This window comes from Megalobrama amblycephala, linkage group LG2, assembly GCF_018812025.1.
Source record: "Megalobrama amblycephala isolate DHTTF-2021 linkage group LG2, ASM1881202v1, whole genome shotgun sequence".
In the NCBI taxonomy this organism is placed as follows: Eukaryota; Metazoa; Chordata; class Actinopteri; order Cypriniformes; family Xenocyprididae; genus Megalobrama; species Megalobrama amblycephala.
The window spans coordinates 2,902,482-2,920,542 of NC_063045.1; the positions used below are offsets into that span (position 1 = coordinate 2,902,482).

Sequence of the window (18,061 nt, forward strand, 5' to 3'; positions counted from 1 at the left end):
CATGTTTGTATCGTGAATATATCATTTTACTGTTGCTTTTAATAAATGTAACAAGCTGTTTTAAATAAACTGTTTCAGTGTTATAAATGACCTTTTTAAGCATATTTAGGTACTAATTTTATCGTAATATAATCGTATAGTAGTTATTCATATTTTGAATTAGTTTTGAATTATTTTATATTTTGTATTGACATTTTAGTTAAAGTTTAGTCATTTTGATTTTGTTTTTTTAAAATAAATGTCTATAGTTTATTGATTTATTATACAGTTTTGGTACTTCAACATAAAATGTTGCCTTGGAAAGTAACTGTCACCGAATGCTCTGAGATCCAAGCGCAGCTTTATTGGTGAATCCGGAATAGTAGTCAAATTGCAGGCAAAGGGTTCAATCCACAATCAATCCAAATCAGTATTCAGACAGGAAACTCTGGGAAAAGGGGGAAAACACACGCAGGAGACATAAACAAGAGTGCTCAGATAAGAAGCATAACACCTGCAAAACCTCAAAGAGAATGACAGAAAAAACATGATTTAAACAAACAAAAAAACATGGCTGAGATGAACAATGATGAACAACAGCTGAATTCAATCATTCGTGAGAAGCAGGCAAAGGATTAAAGGAAACTGAAGTTCATGGCAAAGGTCAGGGAATGAGTGCCTTCTAGTGGTCAACCTGCACACACCAGCTGATGACTGTGACAGTAACTGAAATAAATGTATTATTATTTTCACATACACACTGAAAAAAAAATTATGTGGTTTTTACGAAGTAATTTTGGCAGCAGTGGTTGCCAGAATAATTTTGTAAAAAATACAGAAAAACTGTAAACACATTTATAAAACAAACTGTAATCTACAAACAAGAAGATTTGAATGTAAATTAGTATATTCAACAATGCACACTACTACTAAAATCTGTTTTGTACCTTTAACATATACTGACATCCACCTAAATAATTCAGGTGGTAAAAGAGAAAGCCACATGAAGAATCAGAGTTCATCACAAGAAGCTTTTCCATGAGCTGAAGTATATACTAATATAAGGGTGCTTTCACACCTGCCTCATTTAGTTCAGTTGAATCGTACCAGAGTTCGTTTCCCCCTTTGGTGCGGTTCGTTTGGGCAGGTGTGAAAGCAGCAATCGCACTCGGGTGCGCACCAAAAGCGGACCAAACAAGCGTACCGAGACCTGCTTGAAGAGGTGGTCTCGGTACGCTTTCAAACGAACTCTGGAGCGGTTCGCTTGAGATGTGAAAGCAATCCGACCCAGTTAACGGACCAACGAACCAAATGATGTCATAATTCATAACGGGAAATTTGATATAAAAAGCGGTAGTGTCTGATTCTGTGAGTGAGCACATTATTTACCATAGCTGAAAACCAACGAGCGCCTCTGTTGTGTATTTGCACTTCTCCGTGCGAGAATGCTGTCCCGACAAAGCCTTTCCCCGCTCTGCTTATAAATTATAAAATGTATATGGTCTCTCTCGACACACTGACAACAGTTCGCCTAGACAGCGCTGGGAAACCAGAGACGGACCGAGAGAGAAAGAGAGAGAGAGCATTTGAATTTGCCGCAGCATTAATATATGTAGTATAATTTAAAAGCGGGAAAGACGGCTACATTTATAAAGTGTTTGCGTGTGTCTCGACAGTTACAAATAAAGCCACAATAAACTCATGGAGCGAACTTGTCAATCATTATTTTGATGGCTGACGCAGAGAAAATTCTGACCAATAAGAGGACAGTTTTACTCGCATGACTTGCCTAACGCATTTTGGTACGCTTTGAAATGTTGCTATGTGAAAGCGAACCGAACCAAGAAAAAAAAGCAACATTGTAACAAATTTAGTCCCTGTTTCGGAACAAAACAAACGATCCATAGGTGTGAAAACACCCTAAAGAAGGTGCACAGAGTCATTGTACTGTCTGTCATTGTACACATGTGCTGTCCGGAGCTTCGTCCTGAAGGCTCTGTTGTGCTGTGTATCTATGAACCACGCAAAGTGAGAGCACCGGGGGTTAATATAACTTCATCCACGTCTGGTGCATTCATGACGGAGGGGGCAATGGCTGCTAAAGATATCTAAACTGTCTATGTGTGTTATATAACTGCCAGGGCCTGCGAGAGCTCGACGATAGAGCTCAACGCGGGATAGAGCTCGACGCATAGTGGTTGATAATTTATTACAAATCTGAGACATCTTGTGTTAGCAAGAGACACTCTTATCTAAACAGGACTTGAGAGGTCAGATATCGGGTGGCTACGCTGTGGTACATAAAACGTTGGACTCTATGATAAACATCATCAAGGTCGAAGCTGATTGGTGTTTTGCAGTACCAGTAAATTGTAATAACATTCTGAATTTTATTAAGAATGTTATTAAATATTCTTAATGTTTATACCCCTATGAGTGCCAACAAACTGAGGATGATTATTTAAACACACTTGCTTTTATTAGTTCTTTTATTAATGATAATCAATTTGCACGTGTGTTTGTGGTTGGGGATATGAACGCATGATCAAGCATATGTTGCATTTTAATGCTGATAATAACTTTATATTATCCAGTCAACTGTTTTTACCTATGGATACCCAGATAACAATCAATGATCAAAATAATGTTAAATCAGTGTTAATGTGTCAACGTTAACTGTGTTGAATCAATATCACTTTTGCAGCCTCAATTAATGTTAAAATTTCAACAAAAAATCAATGGTAATGTCACTGAATCAATGTTTGCACTCTCAGAAAATGAACTGACTTAAAGCCACACAGTCTGAAATCAACTGAAGATAAAAGAAGACAATAAATCTCTCAAGATCTCAGCAGAAGCTCTTTTTGAGAATTAACAGAGGTTTAGATGTTGGTGTATTATTGAAAATGTTTGGTCACCATTACGGTGATCGGTGTTTCATTTAGTTGGTCAGTTTGACTCTTGGATTTTTGTGTGATTTTGTGTAACAGTGTTTACTAAAACACATAATTTGTTGCAAAGAAAACCAGAAACATGATCAGGTAGTAGTTTAGCTAATAGAGTAGTTTACAATCTTGTTCCTTACCAAAAGTGGTCATTTGTTATTAAAATATTAGATTCACCAATAATACTTTCTTGCCACAGATCATATTCTGAATTTCTTTTTTAAATACATTATGGGAAAAAACATCTTTTGATACACACACAAGAATCAGCATATGAATCTCAACAATGGTGACATCCAATGGTCATGCCGCGATGCATGCTGGGAGCCACCATAGTATACAACTCATGACTCCCAGCATGCATTGCAGCATGAAGCATGTCACCAATGCCATTACCATTGATTTTATTTTTAACATTATTTGCGGGTGCAAAAGTGATATTGATTCAATGCGGTTAACGTTGACATATTAAAGGGCACCTATTATGCAAAATTCACTTTTACATGGTGTTTGACCATAAATGTGTGTTGGCAGTGTGTGAGCAAAACCACCCTAGAATGAGAAAAATCCACCCAGTGTTTTTTTTACAATCTCAATAATTCATAAGCACTGTCTCAGAACGCCCTGTTCTAAGATTGCTCTCACTGTGACGTAGAATTGCGCTAAGCCCCACCCACGTGGTTTGATTGACAATCTGGTTTTGGCATAGACCCCGCCCTCGGTGATCGGTCAACCATCCTCCATTGTTTCAACGACAGCCGGTAATGTCTCCTAAGAAACATAAGTGTTCTGTTGTGGGATGTAATAATGAACATAGTAGTTTTCACTTACTTCCGACATCAGAGCCACTGAAAACGCAGTGGATGGATTTTATTTACGAAGGAAAGGCGCCACTCAAAATTCCAAAATACGTTTATGTTTGCGCGAATCATTTTTTGACTGACTGTTTTGAAGAACGAGGGTCAATTCAAAGCAGGTCTTGCTTCAAAGTTAATCCTCAAGTGTGGATCGTTGCCTACTGTTCGCGATCCAACGTCACCTCCAGAAGAAGTAAGTGTATTTAATGTTTTTTGAGCAAATAGTCATTTCAGTCGATGTCAGCCAATTCAATAACAAATGCGTCTAAAGTTGTTGTCGTCATTGTAGAATGTCTGTGTATATAATTTAAACCTTGTTTGTATAGTGTGTATCCACACGTATATATATATATATATTTTTTTTTTAAAGATATTGTATTAAAAACTGTGTATGTTTACTTAGCAAACGTTATCACAGTATTTGTGTTTGTAGTTTCAAAAAATTGCACGAACGTTATCACAGTGTGTGTGTGTGTGTTGCACATCCATAATTGCAAAGGGGACGCGATTAAAACTCTATAAGTACATAAATGTATCAAATAACCATTCAGAGACGTCCTGCTCCATTCTCAATTGTGTTTCTTCTGCCGGAGTCTCTTCATCATCTGGGTCTGATTCCGGTTCAAACATGTACGGCTGAATGCCATACAAAACAGCGGGTCTCTCACTCTCAGCCATTCTGCTTCTACCGACTGTTTATTGCCATAGGTATGCAAGTTACGCCCTCATCCAAAGGCAGGGCGGGGATATGCAGCTCATTTATATTTAAGGTGGTACACACCAAAACAGCTCTTTTTAAAACAGGCCCCAAAAATGACATTTTCAAATGGTTATAATAAATTAACTGTGGGGTATTTTGTAGGGGTGGGACAAAATATCGATATGGCGATATATCGTCATCCTTCTCTGTGTGATACGAGAATCGTATCGCTGCGCCAAATATCGATATTTTAATTTAAAAAAATAAAGCGCTATATATAGATTTCTTTGCTCAAAGCGTCCTACTTCAAGGCGGCGCTCGACACATGAATGAGGGAAACGTGAACTTAAGTTAACTAGCCTAAGAAAAAGAGGTTATTAACAGGATGACGGACAGCAGTGTGAGTAAAATAGATGCCCCAGCCACGTTTAAGTTCAAAGTCTTGACGCACTTTTATACAATTGATGTGACAGTCGTAGACATCTTTGACGTTCTTCACCGAGCGCTTAGATATACACGGGAGCATTTGAAAGCATATATTAGGGATCCTCTGATAGACGCCTGCTTTCGAACGCTCCCGTGTATATCTAAGCGCTTGAAGAACGTCAAAGGGTCTGTTTGCACCTGGTGACTTCATGCATGATAGCTATCCGATCGTGAAAAGACCAGGTCTAAATGCCTAAATGCCTAAAAACGCATTTGAGACGGATTTAAATCCGATCGCTCAAACCACTTCAGGAGATGGTCTGGGACGCATTCCAGTCAAAACTGTCTATGATCAGTCTAAATGCATCTGGTTGTTGAAACTACATATGTAAATTTTACTTCTCCCCAAAATACTAAAACTGAAACATGTGAGAGTCAGATATGACAACGCTACTGCATCACACATCGCCGCAGATCTCTTCAGCAAGCTGACGCGCAAACTGCCGCATATGAAAGTGAAAGTAAGTCGCAGACGCATAACACACAATTATCTTCATTAAAAGTAATGAGACCTTATACCAGTGCTGTTGCCGCTCTCTCCTATTGCAGTCTTTGATTTTGAAATTAACTGATGGTCAATAAAATGCACCTCATATTTCTTGCTTTCGGTGACGTGAACTCTATTAAATGTACATATAAGATCGGATTTATCCGTTAACCTGCACTTAACCTTTTCACGTGCATTTTGTTTTCATATTAAGACCAATATCGCGATGTATCATTATAGGATTGTCTAGCGATATATCGATTATCGCAGAATCGCTGACTCGCGATATTATCGTTATCGTGAGCCATTTATCGTGATCGTATCGTATCGTGAGGTACCCTCCGATTCCCACCCCTAGTATTTTGTGCTGAAACTTCACAAATACATTCTGGGGACACCCAAGACCAATATTACATCTTGTAAAAAGGGGCATAATAGGTGCCCTTTAATGTTGATTTGACAATGATATCATCATCCAGCTCAGTTCAGTTCACATCCAATAGTGTCAGTGCATTCAAGTCAATAATATTGCAGAATATTAAGTGTCCCCAACTAAGTATACAGAGGCAACAGTGGCAAGAATCCAAACTCCATCAGGTGACAGAAACAGAGAAAAAAACCAGGCTCAGTCAGGGGACCAGTCTTCCTCTGGCCAGATGAACAAAAATCACGTGATTATGATTCAGCCTGCATCACAAGTCAGATTGTGTATGTTTATCATCCAGAATATTTCATCCAGCTCCTTCTGCTTGAAGATCTGGATACATCACTTATGGAGCGAGGAGATGAAGCTGGTCATAGGGGTCTGTTCAGAGGTCTTGTCTGGTTGTTGTGGTCATTTCTGAGGATCTGTGCTGATGGCTGTCTAATCGACGAGGTCTTCACAGGCATTTGGGAGTGTTCCTGTTCCAGTTGACCTAATTTATGCAGCCTGACAATCCTGATGTGTTTTAGTCTAGATTTAAACTGACAGAGAGTGTCTGCTGCCTGAACAAGGCTAGGAAGACTGTTCCAGAGTTTGGGTGCTAAATAGGAAAAGGATCTACTGGCCTGCGGTTGATTTTGATATTCTAGGTGTTATCAGCTGGCCAGAGTTTTGAGACTGCATGAAGGACTGTAAAGTAGGGCTGTCACGATATTGGATTTTTCACACCACGGTTATTGTGGCCAAAAAATATCACGGTATCGATATATCGCAATATTTATAGAATCCTTGGGGGGGAAAATTTATCAGTCTAAATAATTTTTACTTTGTTTATTTAGTTTTTCTCTTTCAGGGTTGCTGCACATTTTTTTAAGTCAAATTTAAGGTTTTTTAAGACCTGAAGAAATAAAAATTATTACTAGCATAGTAGCCTATACATTATGGCTGTTACCAATCAAATGAAATCATTATCAACAAAATCCATCTTTGTAATACAGAGGTGACACAGAATGAGAAGTGACATATATTTACACAGCATTTACAATTTGTCTACATAAATTTAATTTAATATTTAAATATTTAAATTTTTTTTCTAATTTTAACTTTTTAATGTCCCTTAAATATGAAACTAAACTAAACTGCCTGTAGGTGGCAGCAAGTCACTGTCTTAATGAGTGAGTGAGTCAAACGATTTGTTCAAATGACTGATTCATTCAGGAACGAAGCTCGGATTCATTCGTTCTAAACGTGGATTCAGTCAGAATAACAAAAACATTTCTGTTGCATGGGGCTTTGTTCTGCTGTTCATCATTTTGAAATTTTTGTTGGCGAAATAAAGAAAAAAACAAACAATATTAACAATACTGTGACTAAAATGTAACTCACATTGTTCATTTAACAAGTTGAAGGAACATTGCATCTGTGCTGATTTGGGGAAAACGGCCCTTTTCATCGTGTGATATTGTAAAAAAACTACATCTTATAATATGATATATTGACAAAAAATTGTCAGGGCAAAAAATGCCCGTGTATCTTGAATTTTGAGGGCTGTAATATATAACGAATGTAGCGGTTCGTACAGTTATTAATCAATTTATGGATGAAATATGAATATAATAATTCATAAGGTTATGAATAAATTATGATTCATATATCGACCCAACGGGGAATTAAACATATATTGTGAATCAATTACAACGAATTATAATCAATTACATATATGATTAGTTCTGGTTTAATAATTATTTAGAGAAACTGTTCGTTTGTCCAGCAAACTAAGTCCCTCACAGAATATTATAAACAGAGTTATTCTCTGGCCATGAAAATAACTAAAGCATAAAGCGATCGAAAAACGTTAAAGTGACTTGGTCTTCAGTTGAAAGAACACCAGAACAATCGAGCATGAATTAAAGTGTTTAATATATGCAGCTATGACTGAGATTATACGTCTAAAATATATACAGAAGGTATACACATATATATACACAAGAGTGAAAATGAAGAAAGACATGGAAAGAAAGATGATCAAAGGATGGCAAATTCTTTGTTAAACCTTTTTGAGAGAGAGCCAGCACAGAAATCAGTTTAGACAAATTCAGATAAATGATAATACTTGCTTATTGGTTCAAGTCCGTGTGTAGCAGTTTCAATGCGCCTGGCTGGGTTGGTCCTTTCAGAGAGGGTTTCTCCCGGGGTTTTCAAAAGAGGTTTAAGCTTAAGTAACTTAGCCGAAGAGAGAGAGAGTCTAAAGAAGTGGTCCTCCCGAGCTGCGCGCGTGGTTGGGAAGCGCGGTCACCTGAGGCATCCGTGCACGAGGTGCTCGTGAGTCAGTCGGGAGACAAAGGAGAAGAAGAAGGAGAGCGCGAAGAGAGGAGGTGAAGGTGTGTGTCGTTGTTTTATGGAACCCAAGCTAACACACCTCCTGAATTGTAGCGACCAATAGAGGCGCAGCACTATTTGGCGGGCAAAGTTCCTTTGTTTGGAATCCTAGCTGAGTTTGCATACTTAATGCCCATCAGATCGGATTTCGAGATGGAGTACGTTCTTCACAGGATCATTAAACACATAGAAAAATGCATTTGTCCGTTTTGTGACATGTCTCAATGAATAGCTCAAGTCCGGAGCTTTAAAACGAGATCAAACTCGATAGGTCAGAAAGGCATAGAGAAGGAGTTACGGTTTACAGACAAAATTCTCATTAAAATGCACACTAGCACAAATACACTCATTTAACACTAGGAAACATGCATGCGCTTCAAAATACAGGATGGGTATACGTCAGCGTAGTTGTATTTTACACATACAGTCAAAAATGTATGATTGTGTGTTTCTATATGTGTCTGTGTGTGTGTTTTTGTGTGTCCCTGTGTGTGTGGGGTGTTGGAATGTGGATCTGGTCAGTCTCTGGGGGGGGTGCTCCTTTTGTAGTCACCAAAGTGAGGAAGTTGGACTTTTCTGTTTACCATCGCAGGCCCACAAACCTGCCGAAAGTCACAGCCGTCCGGCGCCGATTTAGTGATTTATAAACAAAGTTCACCAGGTTAAAAGCGTTCTGAAAACTCCAAAGTTTATTGACTCTGAACGGATCCATCCAGGCGTTACAGGGCAAATAACTGCATGCATATCTACATCACGCTGAGTAAGACGAATAAAGAAAACCCGGTACTTAAAATAATCACCCTTTATTTAAATACGTGAACACAGAAAATCGCTGTTAACAGGTTAATATAACATTTCCCATTCCATGACTAGTAAAATAATCGCAACTTACTCTCTGTAAAATGGAGTCATCTGCAGGGTGATGGACACGGAGGTGGGTAAGAGGTTGATGGTGTTGCCACCTTTCGCACTGGCTGTAGCTAGGCAAATCCTGCGGATTGGGCTGTCTAAGGAGCCGAAAAACTCCCATACTGTCGAGCTTATTTACTTTTTTCGGGTGTGAACAGAGCCTCTCGCTCTCCTGTTTGGAATAGCTGTGCGCTGCGTCTACGTCTTTGACAGGCGTCAGCGTTAAGGTGCAATACTGCCACCTGAGAGCTCAACCAGGTACTGGCGCTGGAGTATTTACATGTCATGATATCATAAGCGTCCTATTCATTTTAAATATCATGGTTATCGTCAATACCGGTATAATTGTCACACCCTAAATTAACACGATATCGATATTTCATGCTTTGAATATCACGGTTATCGTCAATACCGGTATATTGTGACACCCCTACTGTAAAGTGATAAAGGCTAAACCATTCAGGGCTCTCTAAGTAATCAGCAGGATTTTAAAATGTATGCGATGTTTGATAAGGAGCCAGTGTTGACAGAACTGGGCTAATATGGTCACACTTCCTGGTTCTAGTAAGAACTCTAGTTACTTGAGTTGGTTTATCAGGCCTGCGGAGCAACCACCCATAAAGCATTGCAATAATCTAGCCTTGAGGTCATGAACACATGAATTAACTTTTCTGTATCTGACATTGAGTGTTACAGGTACGCTGGTGCAGAGATGAGGCAGATACGGATTTCCACAAATATAGAACCACTTTAATTAACTCAAGGCAAGGAACACCAAAACATACATCTAACACAACAGAGAACGGACGAGGAGTGAAGGGAGTGAGTGCAATATAAAGGCAGTGAAGATAATCAAGTCCAGGTGCAGGAGATGAGTGATGATGGGGAGATGACGAGGGAAGTGAGTGCAGGTGAGGATGATGGGAATAGTAGTCCAGGGATACAGGGGATCTGTGACATTGAGAGCATATGCTGTAATTTAGAGATGTTTTTAAGATGGAAAAAAGCGGTTTTACAAATAAGAGAAATGTGGCTTTCAAAAGAAAGATTGCTATCAAAAATCATTTCCGCACTTTAGTAGCAATTCTACACTTCTCAGTTTCTCCAGATGAAACGTCCAAGGTAAACACACATGTGTTTCAAGTACAGTTTAAAAAGAGTTATTTTGCTCAGATTTTGCATAGCAAAAATACAAAAGTTTGCAATCAAAAGCGAATAATCTGATTATGAACTCAAACATTTCACATCAAATTTTTGAAAGACCAAAACGTTCTGGTAACCAAATGATATTTTTCTAAATGAACGATAGGTTACTATATATTTGCATTAATGTTCACTCATGGATTTTGTTGTAACAACACAAACATTATACATGTGATTTACTGGCTTTTGAGTCAAAATGGATGCTGCAATGGTTTTTCTCTTTTATTTTATCTGTTCAAGCGTCAGTGTGTCTGGTTTGATCTGTCGGTGGATAAACAGCTTCTGCTGGATGTGTGTCGTCACTGTGTGTGTCAGCAGTTTGTGGCTGAAGTGTTTCTTCATTTTCTCTCCTGCTAATAAGAAGATCACAATCTTCCACTCCACAAAAAACATCTTTACACTGAAATAAAGTCACAAGTCAAATATGATTGACAGCTAACACTAATAACACAGTAAATTCAGATATCTAGTCCAATATTTCACTCTTCTGCTATTAGTTTTCATTCAGGCCCAGAATTCATTTGAAAATGTAAGATCAGCAAAAGCTTGTTGATTTTCGCAGGGTTGCCAACTTTGGGACTTTGGCTGGAGTGAGACTTTGTAAAAATTTCAGTTTACGCGTGTGCGCGGAGAAAATGTTTGGTAACCCTAATTTTAAAAATCAATGTCAGTCCATGTTTACTTAGTATCATTGGAGTGAAATAATTTATTTTATTTTTTGTCAGTTTTGTTACCTGACAGGGGCGGAGCCAGACATTGTAAACATTCGGGGCTTAGCTCAAATCTATATTTGTCCAAAGACATTTAAATTTTCTATTAATAGCTTTACTGACATGAAAGGAGCTTTTGTTGTCGTATTCTTGTTCAGAAAATGTACATTATTTGATACTGTAATTTGTAAAACTCTGTTGGATGTACTTCCGCTAGGGGGGTCCGGCGGGCATGCCCCCCCGGAAGAAAATTTTGTACATTTTAAGGTTAAATGCATCAATCTGGTGCACTCTGGAAACTCAAAATTAAGAGCTTCAACCCATGTACAGTTGCAAATTGAACAAAGAAACAGCATTGACTTGTACCTGGACATTAAGGGTTCAAACATTTTTTTTTTTACAATACTTTTGTACTCATTTCTTTTTAAAAGATAAATCCTTGAGCTTTTAATTTGATCACCAGATCACCAGCTGATCGCGTGCGCAAATGCGCTCACTTCTCTTTAAAACACGCAGCACAGACAGACTGTACTTAATCACTGTCTTTTGCTGTTTTATAAAGGCACAAAGCCATATCACAGTTTCGATTTTAGTTCGTTGGCAAACGTAGTATGTTTTAAATTTTCAGTTCATTATGAAACGGTGGCGGCAGCAGAGGGTCATTAATGGGAAACACTGAATGAATGTATAGCTGATAAATGTGCTAAAGTTGTCATATCGGTTGTTATATAACAAAACGTATATAACATACTCGGTTACTTACGTAACTTCGGTTCCCTGAGAGATAAGGGAACGAGTATTGCGTTGCAAACGCTATGAGAAAACTCCTTTTCTCGAGAAAATAACGGCCATGGTGTGTAAAGCAGAAGCAGCCTGGCCAGCGGCGGAGTGTGCACGATCCGGGAGTGCTGAAGATGATGGGTGCGCGGCCACAAATGGGCGGCGACCGCTTCTTCCAGTGGCAGGAGCTTCACATATCCTTTTTCCTCAGCGCCCTCAACAAATAGAGCGTTAACTGTACGTACACATCGCCGCCGACTTGAGCTGCAAAGAAGCTCTGGCCGCTTTGTCAAAGACGCTTGTCAAAAAGTAAGGGGAAGCTTGACGCTTTGGCCGCTCTGTATATTGAGTGCGCGCGCGCGGCCGGGGCTCTCTCTCTCTCTCTCTGCTCGTGCGCGCTGAAAATTTCATATTTTGGTATGAACCGGTATGAACATTAACCCGCCAGTGTGGCAGATAGCCTTTTGAGATTTGCTCGCCAAGCGGAAAATCTACCCGCATTTGGTGCTTGGCGGGTGTTAATTTCGGACCCTACATGAGACTATTTTTATTGAGCAATTTAGCTAGCCCACATCATAATGCACGTCAGACAACATTTGCAACTATAGTTGAAGTCTGTAACTTAGTCTCGGCACACAGACTGATTAGGCAAGGCTACGTCTGTAGTGACAAGGCTCACCATTTTATTATTTGCTTACCTTGATTGTCTTCCAAACTTTCACACGTGAAACCTATGCTCCGAACTCTCTCTGAACTTCTCACACGCAACTGACGTATCAGGTGCAAGGTTTTCAGCCAATCAACGATCAGAGAATACTGCAGTGAGAACGTTGTAGGGAGATGTAACAGCTGTGGGCCTTAAACTCCTCTCCTGTCATTAATACGCTGTGGTCTAGTCATCAACAGAAAATTAACGGATTGAGAGGGGAGAAAAATGGATTTTGGCGTGACATTTCTTGCGTGTGCGTGAGAGCGTGAGATTGATGCTGAAAGCGTGAGTGTCACGCCAGATGCGTGAGAGTTGGCAACCCTGTTTTCGTGATGTTAAAGAAGATGGACGTGTGAACGGAAACTGAGGTTGGGGGAGGATTCACACACAACCAGATAAATATCACAGTTCAGTGTGTTTCAGATCAATCTGAGGGTTTTCAGACATTTTAAGAGTCACTATCGTGGGCTTTTCAGTGAACCGATGAAGAAAATGTTCCTCAAGTTAGTTTTGCTCTGTTTGTGGCGTCTGGATGGTGAGTTTTAAATGTGTTTTTATGGCTTCAATTGTTTCTGTTCTGGTACCATGTGATAAATTACTGGTTAAATTAGTTAGAGAAGATTAACATTCACTGTTAGTGTCAGCGACGGTGGCTGTAATGAAGCGCACGACTCAGGAAATAACTCAAAGAACAGTCTTTAATCTAATAATCCACACAATACACAGGAGAATCATGAGGAGAAACACAACCACGTAATGTAGACAGAAACAGGTCTGGGATTAATGAACTAATGATAGAGAACACAGGCAAATGGAAACAGAGAAAACTAAACCCAAAGAGAACAAACATGCTACGGTTAAAAATAATTAAAACTGTGATTTTACTGAGAGATTAGGTTTGAATTCAGCTCTAAACTCATTAACTAATATAATATAAATATGAAGCTCAGATACTCAATAGCATTAGTTTTAGTGTGACATTAAAGCAGTAAAATCACTTGATGTTGGTTTGATAAAGCCTTCATTAAAATATTCATTTAACCCTCTACCGCATAGTGTTGCCATATGGCAACATACACTTTGTGTTCATTTCCTTGCCACTGTCTCTTTAACAGAACATTCTCGTTTTTTTTTGTTGGTAAGAGAAGACCTTAGTTTAGCCAATGATGTGCTTTGGTTAAGTCACATGACATGCAATTTTTTTCTGTGGCGCGATTTTCTGACAGACTGCCGTCTCTTGTATGTAGTTGCTGAAAGCAAATTAAAACGTCTGTAACAAACAAGGACCCGCCCATGTCACATTCACAAAAAAATTGTTAACATTATCTCAGGTAAGTTATGATAACATATTCACCACTCAAAAAAAAAAATTATGAAATTAGTTTTTGGTAAATCGATAAAATGTCTGTGTTGCCATATGGCAACACTGCGCAATAATGGCATGACATTATTATAATAGGTTAGATAGCTAGCAAAAGTTAACTGCAGTCTGTTAAGCTGTAACAATAACAACATTAATGCTAGTGATATAATGTTGATTAGTCGTATGTCAAGGACTGCCATGGCATTTATATTAGGGATTAAATCAACATCAGAGATCTGCCATCACAGCCAGTATACTGGCCCAGACCTACCACTGGCCTACCATAGTGTCTCAAAAAGGCAGGTGCAAGTGGATGTAAGTGTATTGTTAGGGTGAAGTGCACCAAATGTGATGTGTACATGTGTCTCACCTCTGAAAAAAACTGCTTTGTGAAGTTTAGTACAGAAAAAAGGTGAAGTTTCAAGGATTATGGGGGGTTCATGTTCATAACCTTCCTCTCATAAGATTGCGTAATGTTGAATTTTCATGAACTACAATATTTTTGGTTTTATGTCAATGTTTTATGAAACATGATGAACAGTATTAGATTTGTTTTTAACTGTCTACATTTGCAATTTAAATAATATTCACGAAAAACGTAATGAAATTCAAAGAATATAAAGCATTATTCAGCAAAATAATAAATTCCATAAATAAAAGCACAAGATGTTGGAAAATAAGTATAAGGTGTTGTTTATATTTACTGCTAAAGCTTATAATAGCACCAATTTATTCAATACAAACAACATTTCTGAGGAAAAATATTAACTATATACACTTACACTTATTTTAAGTTATTTCCACTATTGCGCGTTGTTGCCATATGGCAACATATCATAAAGTACCTTAAAATAATATTTTTTTCCAAATTTTTTTTTACAGCACTTCAAGTTAAGCCATTCGAAGAAAAGAAAAAGAGTCAAATATTTTTTTTTTATAAATTTATCATAATGCGTGCGGTAGAGGGTTAAATATTCATTTATTTTTATATGGAAAAATAACTAAAAAAACACTTTTACTGTAATGTTTAATGTCTAATCTGTGAAAAACTCTGTTCTTCAGGTGTTGCAGAACAGTGTGGAGTAGTGAAGAAAGTAGTGAAGGAGGGAGATTCAGTCACACTAAACTCTGGTCATACTGAAGTAACGGATGCTGGTGTGATTGAGTGGAGGTTTGGATATGAACACACTTTAATAGCTAAAATCAACAAACGGGCTGACAACATCACTGTATATCGTGATGTTCTTGATGGGAGATTCAGAGACAGACTGAAACTGGACAATCAAACTGGATCTCTGACCATCACAAACATCACAACTGAACATGCTGGAGTTTATCAACTGGATAATTATATGTGGATTGATTTCTATCTCACTGTCAATGGTGAGTTTATACACACACACACACACACACACACACACACACAAAAATGTACACCTGTTTTTTCATTCACCATTTTGTTTATTTTTGTATATTATTTCAGTTTTAAACTTTAATTTAATAAGCCATTATTTTCTTTTTTCTGTGACAAACCCTGTTTCTGTTTGTTCTGTGTGTTTGACAGTGTCATTGACGGAGGGAGATTCAGTCTCTATAAACTCTGATCTTTATGAATGGATGGATGCGATTCAGTTGAGGTTTGGAGATGAAAACACTTTAATAGCTGAAATCAATAAACGGGTCGACAACATCACTGTATATGATGATGTTCTTGATGAGAGATTCAGAGACAGACTGAAGCTGGACAATCAAACTGGATCTCTGACCATCACAAACATCACAACTGAACATGCTGGATGTTATAACCAGAACATAATTTACAGAAGCCATTCTTTTGTTTGTCTCACTGTATACGGTGAGTTAAATATCAGTTTCACATGTTTTATTTATTACAGATAGATCAAGATCTTATCGTGACTAATTAGTTAAAATGACTTATCCCCTTACTTTTATTTATTTATTTTATTTTTTTACATTGACAGACAGGTTTATATTATTTATCTTTGTTTTATCTTTTGATCATCTTGGTTCCTCTCTGTGTTTCTTGAATATCTTCATTGATCCTCATTTCTCTTTATTCTCTCATGTTTTTCAGCTCGTCTGCCTGTTCCTGTCATCAGCAGTAACTCTTCACAATGTTCTTCATCATCATCATCATCAAATTGTTCATTGGTGTGTTCAGCTGTTAATGTGAGTCATGTGACTCTCTCCTGGTACAAAGGAAACAGTTCATTGTCCAGCATCAGTGTGTCTGATCTCAGCATCAGTCTCTCTCTACCTCTGGAGGTGGAATATCAGGATAAAAACACCTACAGCTGTGTGCTTAACAATCCCATCAGCAACCAGACTCAACATCTGGACATCACTCACCTCTGTCACACATGTTCAGGTACGGCAGTGCTGATATTAGTTGATGTCAGCGCTGATATTAGTGTTTATTGACTGATCTGATCTCAGTTTGATGTTTTTATTCCTCAGTCCACTGTTGTGGTCCTACTGAAGCTGTGATCCGATTGGTCCTCTCTGCTCTGGTGGGCGTGGCTACTGTCATTCTTGTGGTTTATGAAATCAGATCCAGAAGAGCTGAAGGAGATCAAGCAGAGATTCACACATCAGGAACTTAACTGATAATGTAATTTCTCACACTGTACTTTTCATATACAAATATTTGTGAGATATATTAGTTTATAGCTTTATATGTTCATCTTTTTTTAAATTGAATGTAGAATGCTGAACTTTAAGATTATTCAAGTGTGTTTTTTGTTCTTCTAGTGTTTTGTCATGATAAATACTGATGATTATTTGAGCTTCTGCTCTCTGTTTCAGTGTCAGATTTTTAAAAATCATATTTGTAAGGCTTTATTGTTTATATTTCTCTCAAATAATAAAAAAAGAACAAAGAGACACAGATCTCGCTTTACTACTGCTGTATATCTGTCATATGTATTTGCTTGTCTTTATCAATAAAGTTTTCTCACTCTTAGGTTCAAGAGTCTCTCCATGTTTTAATACATTTATTACAGACTTTATGTATATTCAGTTTCAGCACTGCACCACATATAACAGTAGTGTCACACAATTCTTGTGTGAGGGTTGAAACGGCAACATGTCGGAGCTCATGAAAAAAGCTTATTATACACCGTCCAACCCTGTCTTTTTAGGTGGTAAAAAGCGATTAAAAGAGTCCATTTTAAAGGATAGTGGAGTACGTCTAACCGATAAAGAGGTTTCGGATTGGTTGGCTGGGGAGAATGCTTACACATTACACAGAGCCGCTCCTATAAAATACAAACGCAATAGAGTCATCGTGTACGGAGTGGATACCCAATTCCAAGCGGATCTCGTTGACATGTCTACCTATTCCAAGGATAATGATAATAATAAATATTTGCTGACATGCATCAACGTGTTTAGTAAGTACACATGGGTTCGAGGTGACTTAAGTGTTCGAGTCTATACTTGGAGATAGGCGTGTGCCGCAGAAATTGCAGACAGACCAGGGAACAGAGTTTTTTAACAAGCGTTTTCAAGATGTGATGAAAAAGCACAACATTAATCATTTCGCAACGGCTACTGATTTGAAAGCCAGCGTCGTGGAGCGTTTCAATAGAATGCTAAAAAGTAGAATGTGGCGATATTTAACGGCTACAAATTCCCGACGTTATGTGGATGTTTTACAAGATATCATGCAGGGCTACCAACACCATACCAACTGGCTACAACACCAGTTATCATCGCAGTATTAGGATGAGACCAGTGGATGTCAACAAAGAAAATGTGAGGGTCTGGTGTTTCAAAATCTGTACTGAGATATAAAGAAGAATGAAAAAGCAGTATTTAAATATATAAAATCGGAGACGTTGTTCGAATTTCTAAAGTGAGAGGACCGTTCACCAAAGGATATGAACAGAACTACACAGAAGAATTTTTCATGTTTACAGACTGTCTGATTATGACGGTGAGGTCATTGACAGAGTTTTTTATGAAAAAGAGTTACAAAAAATAATCGTGAGCAAAAACAAAGCGTTTAAGGTGGAAAAAATTTTAGGGGAGAAAAAACAGGGGAGATCTACGCTTGTCTTAGTGAAATGGTTAGGATGGCCATCGAAATTTAATAGTTATGTAGACAA

At 38.1% G+C, this 18,061-nt stretch overlaps 1 long non-coding RNA gene across 1 annotated transcript; it reads left to right on the forward strand.

The window, feature by feature from the left end:
- Positions 1-16,260: 16,260 nt before the first annotated feature.
- LOC125263174 lies at positions 16,261-16,914 on the forward strand. Its single transcript, XR_007183707.1, has 2 exons — positions 16,261-16,320; positions 16,410-16,914. It is a non-coding gene; the product is annotated as an uncharacterized LOC125263174 (long non-coding RNA).
- Positions 16,915-18,061: the final 1,147 nt, after the last annotated feature.